The sequence below is a fragment of the Artibeus jamaicensis genome, unplaced genomic scaffold, assembly GCF_021234435.1.
Source record: "Artibeus jamaicensis isolate MK-2021 breed Jamaican fruit bat unplaced genomic scaffold, CSHL_Jam_final contig_887, whole genome shotgun sequence".
NCBI classification, from domain to species: Eukaryota; Metazoa; Chordata; class Mammalia; order Chiroptera; family Phyllostomidae; genus Artibeus; species Artibeus jamaicensis.
The window spans coordinates 685324-696650 of NW_026522003.1; positions in this window are offsets into that span (position 1 = coordinate 685324).

Below are 11327 nucleotides of genomic sequence, written 5' to 3' on the forward strand. Positions count from 1 at the left end.
TGCAGGGAGTCACGGGGTCTTCTTTAACCTCTCCCCCATCACCTTCAAAAAAACAAGCCCTTCTTTTTCCAGCAAGCTCAGTCCCTGCCTTGTCAGAGCCAGGCCAAAGCTTGAGGGCCCCACAGCACTCCCCGTGCCTGCTCTGTTTGGCCCTGAGTCTAGAAAGAATGTAACCTTGAAGCAGGAGACACTAGGTGTCTGAATCAGGACAGGGTCCTGAGCCAGTTCCTACCCTGCAGAGAGGCAGAAGCAGGTCCCTTCTCCCTCCTTCCAGTCTGGGAGATGTCAACCTTGAGCATTCCCAAGGAGTCCATGGCTCCATGTCCAGCCTCCTGCTCCAGAGCCCCAGGTAGAAACCTGAGGACTAGACACAACCAGCCAATGGCTGAGAGGCCGCAGTGGCTAAGGACGAGGCTCGTGGCCCAGAAGCTGTGGCAGAGAGCCCCATGGAGCAACCTGACCTCTAACTACCTGGAGCTAGACAAAGGAGAGGAGGAGGAGGCCAGGCCCAAGAAGTACTGGACCGGTCCTGGTGGCATACACTCTGCCAGGTCCTTTCCCACTGTGCAGGTTCGTTCCTGTAACAACCCGTGAGGCATGACTATACCCAATTCCACAGAAAAAAAATGAGTCTCAGAGAGGTTACACAACTTTCTTAAAGACACACAAGCTGCAGGTTCCAGCCTGCTCAGACTACCAGGAAAGGGGCCCCTTCAGCCTTGTCAGGGGCCCCAGCCACTTGTGCAGAGCCCATGGACGAACCCAGGCCCACGTCAAATCTGTGGTGAGGAGACGATGGTCACTGGAGAGCTGAATGTCCAGTGACTTCACCCCCCACCTCTTAAGGGACCCCAGATCTTCTGCCCTTCCCACCCTGAGGCCTATCGGATCCCAAACCCATCTGATAATGGTATCTCTTAACATGAATTTATTCCAAAGGGAGAGTGGGCCCAGCCCAGCTGAGGCTACCCGAGGCCTCTCCCCCACAACTGCTGGAGCCTCCAGGGCTTGCCCCAGCCTCCAGGGCTTCCAACGTCTTTGTCCTCCTCCCACCGCTACCGAGTTGCCTCCTCTTCCCGCACCTCTGGAGCCTGGCGTGAGGAACAGGCCTCGGCTCCCACCACAGCTCTGCGGCATCTGCACCCCACCTCCCCTCTCCCAGCCTGCCTCCTCCTCTCCAGGGTTGAGGTTTGGCTGGCATAGCTTAAGATTTGAATTTCAGAACAAATGCAGAAAACCAGGGCTCTGGTCGCCCAGGGGAGCCTGGGAAGGCACCGGCTGCCCCCAGGATCACGTGGCAGCCTTCGGCCTCTTACTGCTCCTGGTCAGGCTGTGCCAGAACTGCGCTAGGCCCTGCGTCCCTGTGCTGCTCGAAAAGTGATCCAGAAAATAGAGAGAATGTGATGGTGGGGGGTGGGGGGGTGGGGGATGGTGTTCAACGGAGACAAGGGCTCAGAAATCAAATCTGAACTGAGGGCAAGGATCAGAGGGCTCGGTGTGTCACCAGTCAAGGCGAACTGTCAGTCTTTTCAAAGTTTTTCAGGCGTCTCCTGACTAGAGGCCTATCCCACTGCCACCAATCCCTAAAACCACCCTTTCTGTCAACAGTCTGAGGTCACCACTGTCACTGGTGTCTGAAGACCAGAAAGAGAAATGAGTCACTTGAATTTTGGATAGAGGTAGCAACGACATAATGGGCTAAAGGTAGTTTATTCAATAAATGGTGTTGGGAAAATTGGACAGATACATGCGGAAAAAGGAGACTAGACCTCCTTCTTATACCACACATAAGAATAAATTCAAAATGAATTAAAGATTGAAATATTAGACCCAAAACCATAAAAATCATAGAAGAAAACATCAGCAGCAAAATCTCAGGCATTTCTCTTAGCAATATTTTATCAGATATTTCTCCCCAGGCAAGGGAGACAAAAGACTGCATCAAACTAAAAAAGTTTTTGCACAGCAAAGGAAATCATCAACAAAATAAAAAGACAACCCATAGAACTGGAGAACATATTCACTGATACAGCTAATAAGGGGTTAATATTCAAAAGTTAGAAAGAATTTACAAAACTCAACACCACAAAAACAAACAACCCAATTAAAAAATGGGTAAAGGACCTGAATAGCCACTTCTCCAAAGAGGACATACAGAGGGCTAATAGACATATGAAAAGATGCTCAGCATCACTACTCGTCAGAGAAATGCACATTAAAACCATAATAAGATACCATCTTACACCTGTCAGAATGGCCATCGTCAATAAATCAACAAATAACTGTTGGAGAGGAGGTGGAGAAAGGGAAATCCTTTTGCACTGTTGGTGGGAATGCAGCCTGGTGCGGCCACTGTGGCAAGCAGTATGGAGATGCCTCAAAAAATTACAAAAGGATCTACTTTTTGACCCAGTGATCCCACTTCTGGGAATATATTCAAAGGAATCCAAAACACTAATTTGAAAAAACATAAGCACCCTTATGTTCACTGCAGCATTATTTACAATCACCAAGATATGGAAGCTGCCCAAGTGTCCATCAGTAGATGAGTGGATAAAACAACTGCGGGACATTTACATGATGGAATACTATTCAGATGTGAAGAAGAAGGAACTTTTATCCTTTGTGACAGCATGGATGGACCTGGAGAACATTATGCTGAGGGAAATAACCCAGTCAGAGAAAGACAAATAGCATATGATTTCACTCATATGTGGAATCTAACCGACAAACTGAAATAACAAGGAAAATGGGGACAGACTCATAGATGGAGAACAGGATGACAGTTAGTGCGGGGGTGGGGAGATGGATTTAGCAAAAAGGAAAAGGACTCATGGACACGAACGACAGTGTGGTGACTGCTGAGGAGAGGAGGATATAAGGGCACTAAATGGTAATGGAAAAAATATAATAGAGATTAAATTTTTTAAAAACAAAGAAATGAGTCACCTGGCCTTCTAATATGCTTCATCTAATGCTTGACTTATTACAGATGAAACAGTAGTCTTTTTGGTGGCACTAGAGGGACCACATGAATGTGCTGTCCCCACACAGTACTTTCTGCTACACAACAGGATCATGCTGCCCCCGATCCTTCCCCGAGACTTTGCTCTGGTGGGGAGGGGTCAGCACTAAATTCTTATGCAGTGCAACTCACCTTTTCCCCATAGCTTACCAGCCCAGGGACCTAGTGGAGACTGAGGTGAAGGGAAGCCCCTCTCCGAGGATGGGATTCTGACCTTAGGCGTATTCCCTGGGAGATGAACGTCAGATGAATGAACATGTCCAGGGCAGTTCCTGCCTTAGCATAACAGGGTGCTGTCCCAAGCAGGTAGGGATCCACCAAGGTTCCGGTGATCAGGAAATCAGCACAAGAGCGGTCTCTCCATAGAGATCCCAGGGCAGGATCCTCAATCACTATTTGGTCAGGAGCACGAAGCCAAGGTCAGACCTGGAAGTGTGAAGGAGCCTTCCTCTTCCCTCTTCCCCCTTCCCCAGCAACAGGAGCACAGTGAGGTCAGCAGCCACACTGCCCTGAAGCCAAGCAAGGAAACGGCAGCCATTGCTCCTCCCACCCTCTAGGTAGGACCAGGACAGCTCCACAATTGAGGGTGGAGGGGAAGTTGAAATGGTGTTGTTAGGAAGACGTCTCTGACAGGGTAACAGAGCCACAGGAGAAAGAGCTGGGAGGCTGGGACAAGTCTTTCTAGGTGGGGAGAAAGCTACGGGTGTGTTAGGGTGCACAGAGAGAGCTGACTGCCCACCTCACCCAGTTCATCTTCTCCAAGGGCAGGGTTCAGGGAATCTCCATGGAAAAGTCAATATTGAGGCAATAGATGCGGTGGTTTAAAAATACAGGCTTTAGAGACCAAAGGAATTGCTCTAAAGGCATATAACACTGCACTTGGTAGCAGTATGGACTCAGGCAGAGGTTCTCAAAGTGTAGTTCTTGGTCCAGCATCATCAGCCTTGCCTGGGAACTTACAGAAATGCAACTTCTTGGGCCCCCTCCCAGATTTCTTAGTCTCATTCTGAAGGTGAGGTCCTACACACTGTGCTGAATCAAGCTCTCCAGGCGCTTCTGCAGCGTGCATGCTAAAGTGTGAGAACCGCTAATCTAGGACATAGTCACCAATCATTCCGGTGCACAGTGTTCTCATCTCTAAAATGCACATAATGGTGCCTACCTTGTAGGGTTATTGGGAGAATTAAAAGAGACACTGCAAATATAGAAGTTAGCACAGGGCTTGGTACACAGTAAGTCTTCAGTGAGTGTCAGTTATTATTAGTGTTAGCTCCCACCCAATCCGTAAAACAAAAAGAATCCAGGGCCTAGTGTTGCCCCGTTCCTGGGCCACCTAGTCAGTGTCATCTGTGAAGCACTCCAGTGCTGACAAGGAGGTAAGGGCACGCCTCCCCTGAGGCAGGGGTGGGGGGGTGTTCTCTGTGTAGCCTGGGAGGGAGAGGTGCCAGGAGGTGGTTCAGGCCCCAGCTGGGAACTACCAGCTGTGTGAAGGTGCCGGGTGTGAAGCTTCCCTCTGCATCTCCCACACCACAAACAGAGACATGCTGGATGCTCTGTCTTCACTGAAAGAGGAAATCAACCTTAGTTTCTCCGTGTCTCACCACGACCCCTATTCCAGGGTTGCTGCAAAGCTATGAATTGAATAACTGAGTGGACAGGTAAACGTGCTTGTGCAGAGACTTGCACAGACACAGAGCCCAGGAGGGGAGAACCTCACGCTGTGAACGCCCCTCTTCCTCCACCTAACACTGTGCAGGAACACATTCTGGTCTCTATGGTTACCAGGAGCAGCCTTGCCCAGGAGGAGGTGGAGTGTAAGCAGCGGTGAGTCTGTGGTTGCCATGTCCGGAAGGCGGTGTTGCACAGGCCTGAGAGAAGAGAGGGTGGAGCACCTGCCGGCTCCCTGGGGCACATGCAGAAGCCTCTTCACCTGAAAACGAACTTCACAGATACAGAAATCCCCCTGCACTTGTTCTTGGCACACAGAATTTTAAATAGTCATTCCCGTTTTCCTTCAAAGATGTCACATTTAAAATGTTTTTTTCTATTTTCATCAGAGTCAACTTGTTAATCTGTCTTTAACACGTGCTAATTTCCCCTTTGATAAGGAAGTTCTGTGATAATTAGCAACTGCAGCTGCAAGAGGTGAAATTCCTCCTTGGAAAATAAGGCGGGTGAACTCCTACATCCCAAGTGAGCATCAGAAATGAAGAAGTTTAAAGCCAAATGTCCTGTATTCACATACGTCTAATAATTGTAGCTTAACCACTAGGTCTGCAGCAGCTGCCTCCTTCCCTTCATGCAGCTTCCAAACAGGGATGTGGGTGATGATCACAATTTGCTGTACCCTCAGGTTGTCATTTTTACAAATATAAACCATTATTATGGGATAAAACAAAGTACTAGTGTGCCATTTAGAAATGATCATATTTCTCTCTTACCTGATGTTCCGGATGACTCTGGCCTCGACTCTCAGCCTCTCCCAGCCCCAGCTCCATTTCTGCTGTCGGGCCAGCCTGCACTGCTGGCAGAATCTCGGGGTCCTAACCCCGCCTCCCACCCACACGTGCACAGGGGCCATGATACAGAGCAAACTGTGATGTAGACTTAGAGCCGTGCTCTAGTTGAAAGTAACCTGGCTGGGGTCTCTACCTTCGGGCATCTTACCCCTGCCTCCACCCATGGCTCAGAGGTACGTGCTCCTAGACCTGGGGTCTAGACTGGCCTGGGGTCAGCCTCTCTCCCCCTGATCCCTTGATCTTCTGCTTTCTGTGCCAGACACGTTCACCTCGGTGTATACCCACATCTAGTACAGCGGCATGACTACCCAGGTGGTTAGAGCACTTCCTCACCCCGTCCTACCCCAAGGAGCGTCCAGGCTCTTTCTCGCAGGTTCACTGGATGATGCAGAAGGCCCAGCGCCTTAGTCTAACTCCGGAGACCACCCCTGCTTCCATCACCAAGCGGCTCTCTTCACAGCCACCACAGGCCACAAATAGGTTTAGGGGGGAGGAGGGGTATCAGAAGATGTTGGGAGAGGGGAGAAGATGCTGGACTTTAAGGTTCATGGATACCTCTTTCAGAATCTCACCAAAGCTATCATCCTTTCCTGGGCTGGGGGTAGGAGGGAATGGACCGCCCCATTTTCAGAGGATTCATAGATCCAAAGGCCTGTCTTTGAGTCCCTGAAGAGAAGGGCAGTGGTCATCAGGTAGGGGAGGATAGCCATACAGAACATTCTGGAACTATGATCTGAGAAGCAGAGGGAAGCTGCGTGTCCAGTCTGCAGTGGCCAGACAGAGGAAATGCGATGTCTGGCTGCTGGCCATTTTCACCTTCTCTCCCACCTTTTGGATCTCTGGCCCCATCCTGACACCTGGTGGCTGCCCGTGGGATGATCTTCCCCTCTTCTCTCTGCCCTGGGGGCAAGGAGAAGGTAGCCAGCCAATCCCAGCACTACAGGACTGTGAATTCCTAACCCCACAGGACCCAGCCGGGTCTCCCGGAAGTACGCGCGTGTTTCCCAGGGGTCCTTAAGGAGGGTTCCCTCCCCCCGCAGTCACCAGACACCTTTTCAATGTGAGTGCAGCAAGCAGTCAAACACAGGTGCAGGAAGAAAGCACGTTTTCCCTGTCAGGTTGGCAAAAGGGGTGTGTGTGTGTTTACAACTAAAGACCAATTCAGGCCAGGCTGATAAAAGTCACGGGGATGTGAAGTACAGCGCGGGGGATGTAGAAAATAACACTGTAATAACGACGGGTGGTGTCAGACGGGTGCTAGACTGATGGGGGTATCACTTCCTAAATTACCTAGATGTCTAACCACTGTGCTGCACACCTGACCTAATACTGTATGTCAACTGTAGTTAATGTCTTTTTAAAAATTAAAAAGACAGGCCAAAGCACGTTAAGCCCAGCACTCTCATGCACATTTGTGAAAATATAAACTTGTACAGCCATTCCAGAAGTGATTCCAGCAAAGTGAATCCCAACTCTTACAAAGTGTTTCTTCTTTTTTTTTAATATTTCACTTATTTAATTTATTTTTAGAGAAAGGGGGAAAGGAGGGAGGAAGAGAGGGAGAGAAACATCAGTCGGTTGCCTCTTGAATGCCCCCAAACAGGGACCCGGCCTGCAACCTTGGCATGTTCCCTGACTGGGGATCAAACTGGCAACCCTTTGGGGATTGATCCCTAAATTGACCTTTTAGGGATCAATCCACTGAACCACACCACCCAGGGCACAAAGTGTTTCTATCCACCGACCCAGTGATTCCACTGCTAAGAATCCAGCTTCATGAAATCAAAAGACTGAAAGAACATGATACTTGGAATTGACATAAATGGCAGAAGAGAAAAAAAGATTAGCCCAAAGTGATCATTGCTGAAACTAGGGGATGGCTACATAGGAGTTCTCTGTTCTAGTGTTTTGTCTACTTTGGCATATGTTTGAAATTTCCATGATAAAACATTCTTAAAGAAAAGCATCAGAGAGGCAAAGATTTGTATAAAAGATACCAATTTTTAATAGCAGAAAGAGTGTGAAGGGCATAAAAGTGCTATGCTAGAATGCTACACAAATCACACTGCATCCAAACAGTGGAATACTATGAAGTCGTTAAAAATTCACACATATTTTAATGACATGGAAAAATGCTTACAGTGTAATGCAACGTGAACCCGTAGGATACAAAATTGTGCATGCAACATTTAACTAATCATGTTAAATAAAAACTCATAAAAGGGAAGACTACATGAAAACCCATGAGAGTGTTTGTTACACACCGAGACTTTGGGTAATTTTTATTCTTGATATTGTGCTCTATTTCCCCCATTCTACAGTGAGTTTTTTTTACTTTTATAAACAGGCCCAATAAGTTGCATTTGTTAAAGTAATACTAACATGGGAATCTGATACGTATCCAAAACCAAAGGCTGCCATAGATTAGCTGTGCAACGTTGAGCAAATTAATGAACTTCTTGGTCTCAGACTCCTCAACTCTAACACTGGCATCATGACATCTTATTTTTCAAGCCACCATTTACTGGGCATTTACTGTGCACGAGGCAGGCACTGTGCCAAGGGCCCCACACACACATATTACCACACGTACTACTCATACATGATCATTTCAATACTCACAGTAAGCTCTGGAGTAGGTTCTGGTGTTCCCATCTTCGAGGTACACAAACTGCAGCTCAGAAAAGTTAGAGAATACTCTCAGACTTACCTGGCTAGTCGGCAGTACAGTCAGGGTTCAGACATCCGTCAGGCCATCTTTGAAAGCCCAGCTCTTGGGCTGCAGCCTGAGCTGCTCATAGTCACAGCGCTGTGGCAAGGACTGAACGGAAGACTGCAGGTGCAGTGCCACACACAGCACCTGGCTGCGAGCACAGAGCTGCCCCATTTAATGTTGCCTCTCTTTTCTATGACCCCCGGACATTGGTAAATTGTGGCAAAACAAAGCTGTGTACCCTCAGGAGAAAAAGGGATTCTGCCCCAAAAGAATAAATTATATAGGACCTGTAGGAACAGACCAGAGAGATGCTGAAAGACTGCCTCGCTCAGGGAGCCATGGCGGGGCTGGGACTGTGCACCCAGTCCCACATGTTCTAACACAGTTCTGTCGGCGACTTCTTCAGGGCTTCATCAGGCCCCACGCACCTTCACATGCAGCTGAGAATTCAATATGGAGTCACTCTAACAACAAGGTGTCACTCTCACCTTCCACTCACCCTGCCACCCTTCCTCCCTAAAGAACAGGGCACAGGGCTCACCAGGCCTATAGACTTGTGTTTCTTTTCTTGGAGAAAAGGAGAATATTAAGGCCTGAGCAGGACAAGGCAATGTGTGGAGAAGGAAGTCTTTAATATCTAGGAGTGAGCCATGTGATGCAGCTGGGCCTGCCCCCAGAATGCCCTTCTGGATTCACCCGAGATGCCTCTTGGCCCCAGGAGCCAGCCTAAGTTAGGTTCCATCCCTATTCCCCGTTTCCACCCCACGGGCCTATCAGAGCACTGGAGTGCTCGTTGGTTGTCTGTCTCCTCTGCTAGACAGTAAGCTCCCAGAGAGCAGGCACCACAGTGTGCACCATTGTATCTCTGGCTCTTGGCAATGTGCCTGGTCCCCAGTAAACTGTGTAAATGTTTGGGGAAGGGCGGGAGGGAGGGAAAGAAGAAGGGAGGAAGGTCTTCACCACAGATCTTGTCCCAAATGGACCCATAGCTGCCCTGTTCCATACTAAGCACTGAAATGTGGTCCCTGCCCTAGAGACTTCCCATGTTTCTCCAACCTCATGTCCACCTTCAGGAAATCAAAGGAAGGGAAAGTCCTATTGATTCCAAACCTTCATGCTCTTTATTTCACCCAAGTATTCAAAATGGAGCTCCTGACTCTAAGGGAGGTTCTCAAGTGCATGGAATCCCGGGAGGAATTACAGGGCTCAAAAGGCCTGAGGTCTAGTGTTCTCACCCTGGCTCTGCCTCTTCTGTTGTGCGACTTCCAAGAGTGACTTCTCCTTTGGGGCCTCAGTTCTCTTCCCTGTAAAATGATGGGGTGAACCAAACCTCGTATGAAAGTAAGAGAAATTGAGTGCACCTGACTATTTGTGCCACTGAGGGTAATTGGGCAGTGTCTTCTTCCTAAATGCTTAGGGGCAGCACAGATGCAGCATGTAAGTCAGCGGAGGGGGCCGGGAAGATAACATGTGCCTATTTCCAGCTGTAAAAAGGCCCAGAATGTGCCACCTCTCTGGGAAGCAGCCAAGGAGGGGTGGTAGGCTACAGGGGACCTGGCCTCAGTAAGGGCCCATCCAAACATTCCCAAGTGTCTTTGCCTCTAGGTTTGCGAAAGAGAAGACTCTGAAGCCCCAGCACTGTCGAGGCACCACCAAGCATGACCTCCTGCTTTGCTCCCAAAACAATACACCATCATGTCAGCCCTCCCCCTTCAGAGGAACTACCCAGCGAAAAATAGTGGGGGGCAGAGGATGGCCAGGCCTGGAGAAGCACGGTTGGTGTCAGGCTTGCTGGCAGGGCCCCATTTCAGGCTTCCTCAGACAGCGCCGGTGGGGGAGCCTCCTGGATCCCCTTGCAGTGGCTTCTCAGGGAGGAGGGTGGACTAGGTGGACACAGGTATCAAAGCTGTGTCCTGGCAGCTGGCAGGTTCAGCCTTCTCCCCAAAGCCCCACAAGCACCACTCCCAACCCTCCAGCCTCTGTCTGGTCTCTTCCTGCCTGGATTTCTACACCCATGTCTGCCCTTCCCCATGCAGAGCTTTCTCTCTCCCTTCACAAGCCTTCTCTCTCTCTCTCTCTCTCTCTCTCTCTCTCTCTCTCTCTCCCTCTCCACATGTGTATATATTTCTCCCTCCTTCTCCTCCTCCCCTGCTCCTCTCCTCCTTGCCATCCTTCACCAGTCTCAGAATGGGTCCCGCTCCCTTTCTCCCTCCCCGCCAGTATCTGACTCCTCAGCTCTCACCCCTGCACCTCTTTCTTTGTATTCCTCTCGCCCTCTCCCCGCCTCGCCAGCATCTTTCTTCCTCCGCCTGGCTTTGGCCGCCCCCAGCCTCCCCATCTTCAGCTCAGACTCCTCCCCCTTATTCTTCTCCCCTGCTCTCAGCCTTACCCCACGCCCTGCCAGAATCCCAGGGGCGGTTTTCCACCGTGGGGGGTCTCCGTGCCTCTCATTCTCCCATCTACCTGCCCCCTCCCTCACGGCAGGTTCATCAGGCATCCATCCTATTCTGCCTGGGCACTGCCCCCACCACCGCTATCAACAACGCCACTGTCTTTTCTTCTGTCTCCTCGCCCCACCCTCTCTTCTCCTCTCCTCTCCCTGCCCCTTTAAATCTGCCTGGCCCAACCTACCCCGTGATGCTGGGATGGAGCAAACATTGATTTGTGCTGGGATGGAATCGGAATTTTGATTTTTTTTCTCTCCCAACCATAAGAAGAAAAAATATAATAAAAACACCCCCTCTTGGTAGTCCCCTCTCCCTTCCCACCCAGCTCCCCGCTCGTCTTCCCATCTCTAGCCAAGGCAGAATTTTTTTTCCCTACACTATTCTCATCTTCCCCCACCCCTGCCACTACCTCGCCCCCCCACACACACCACCTGGTCCTCCAGCTGGGGAGTGGGGGACTCTCTCCTGCAGCTCCCCCATCTTCGCTCTCGGGGTTGGAGCAGTCTCTCCGGAAGGGGAGGGGGCTTGGCTTGCCGGGGCGAGGTGGGAGTGGAGGGATCCTGCCATGGACGCCGTGCCTGGGAGGCAGCCTGAGCCCCAGCCCACATGGTGAGTAACCT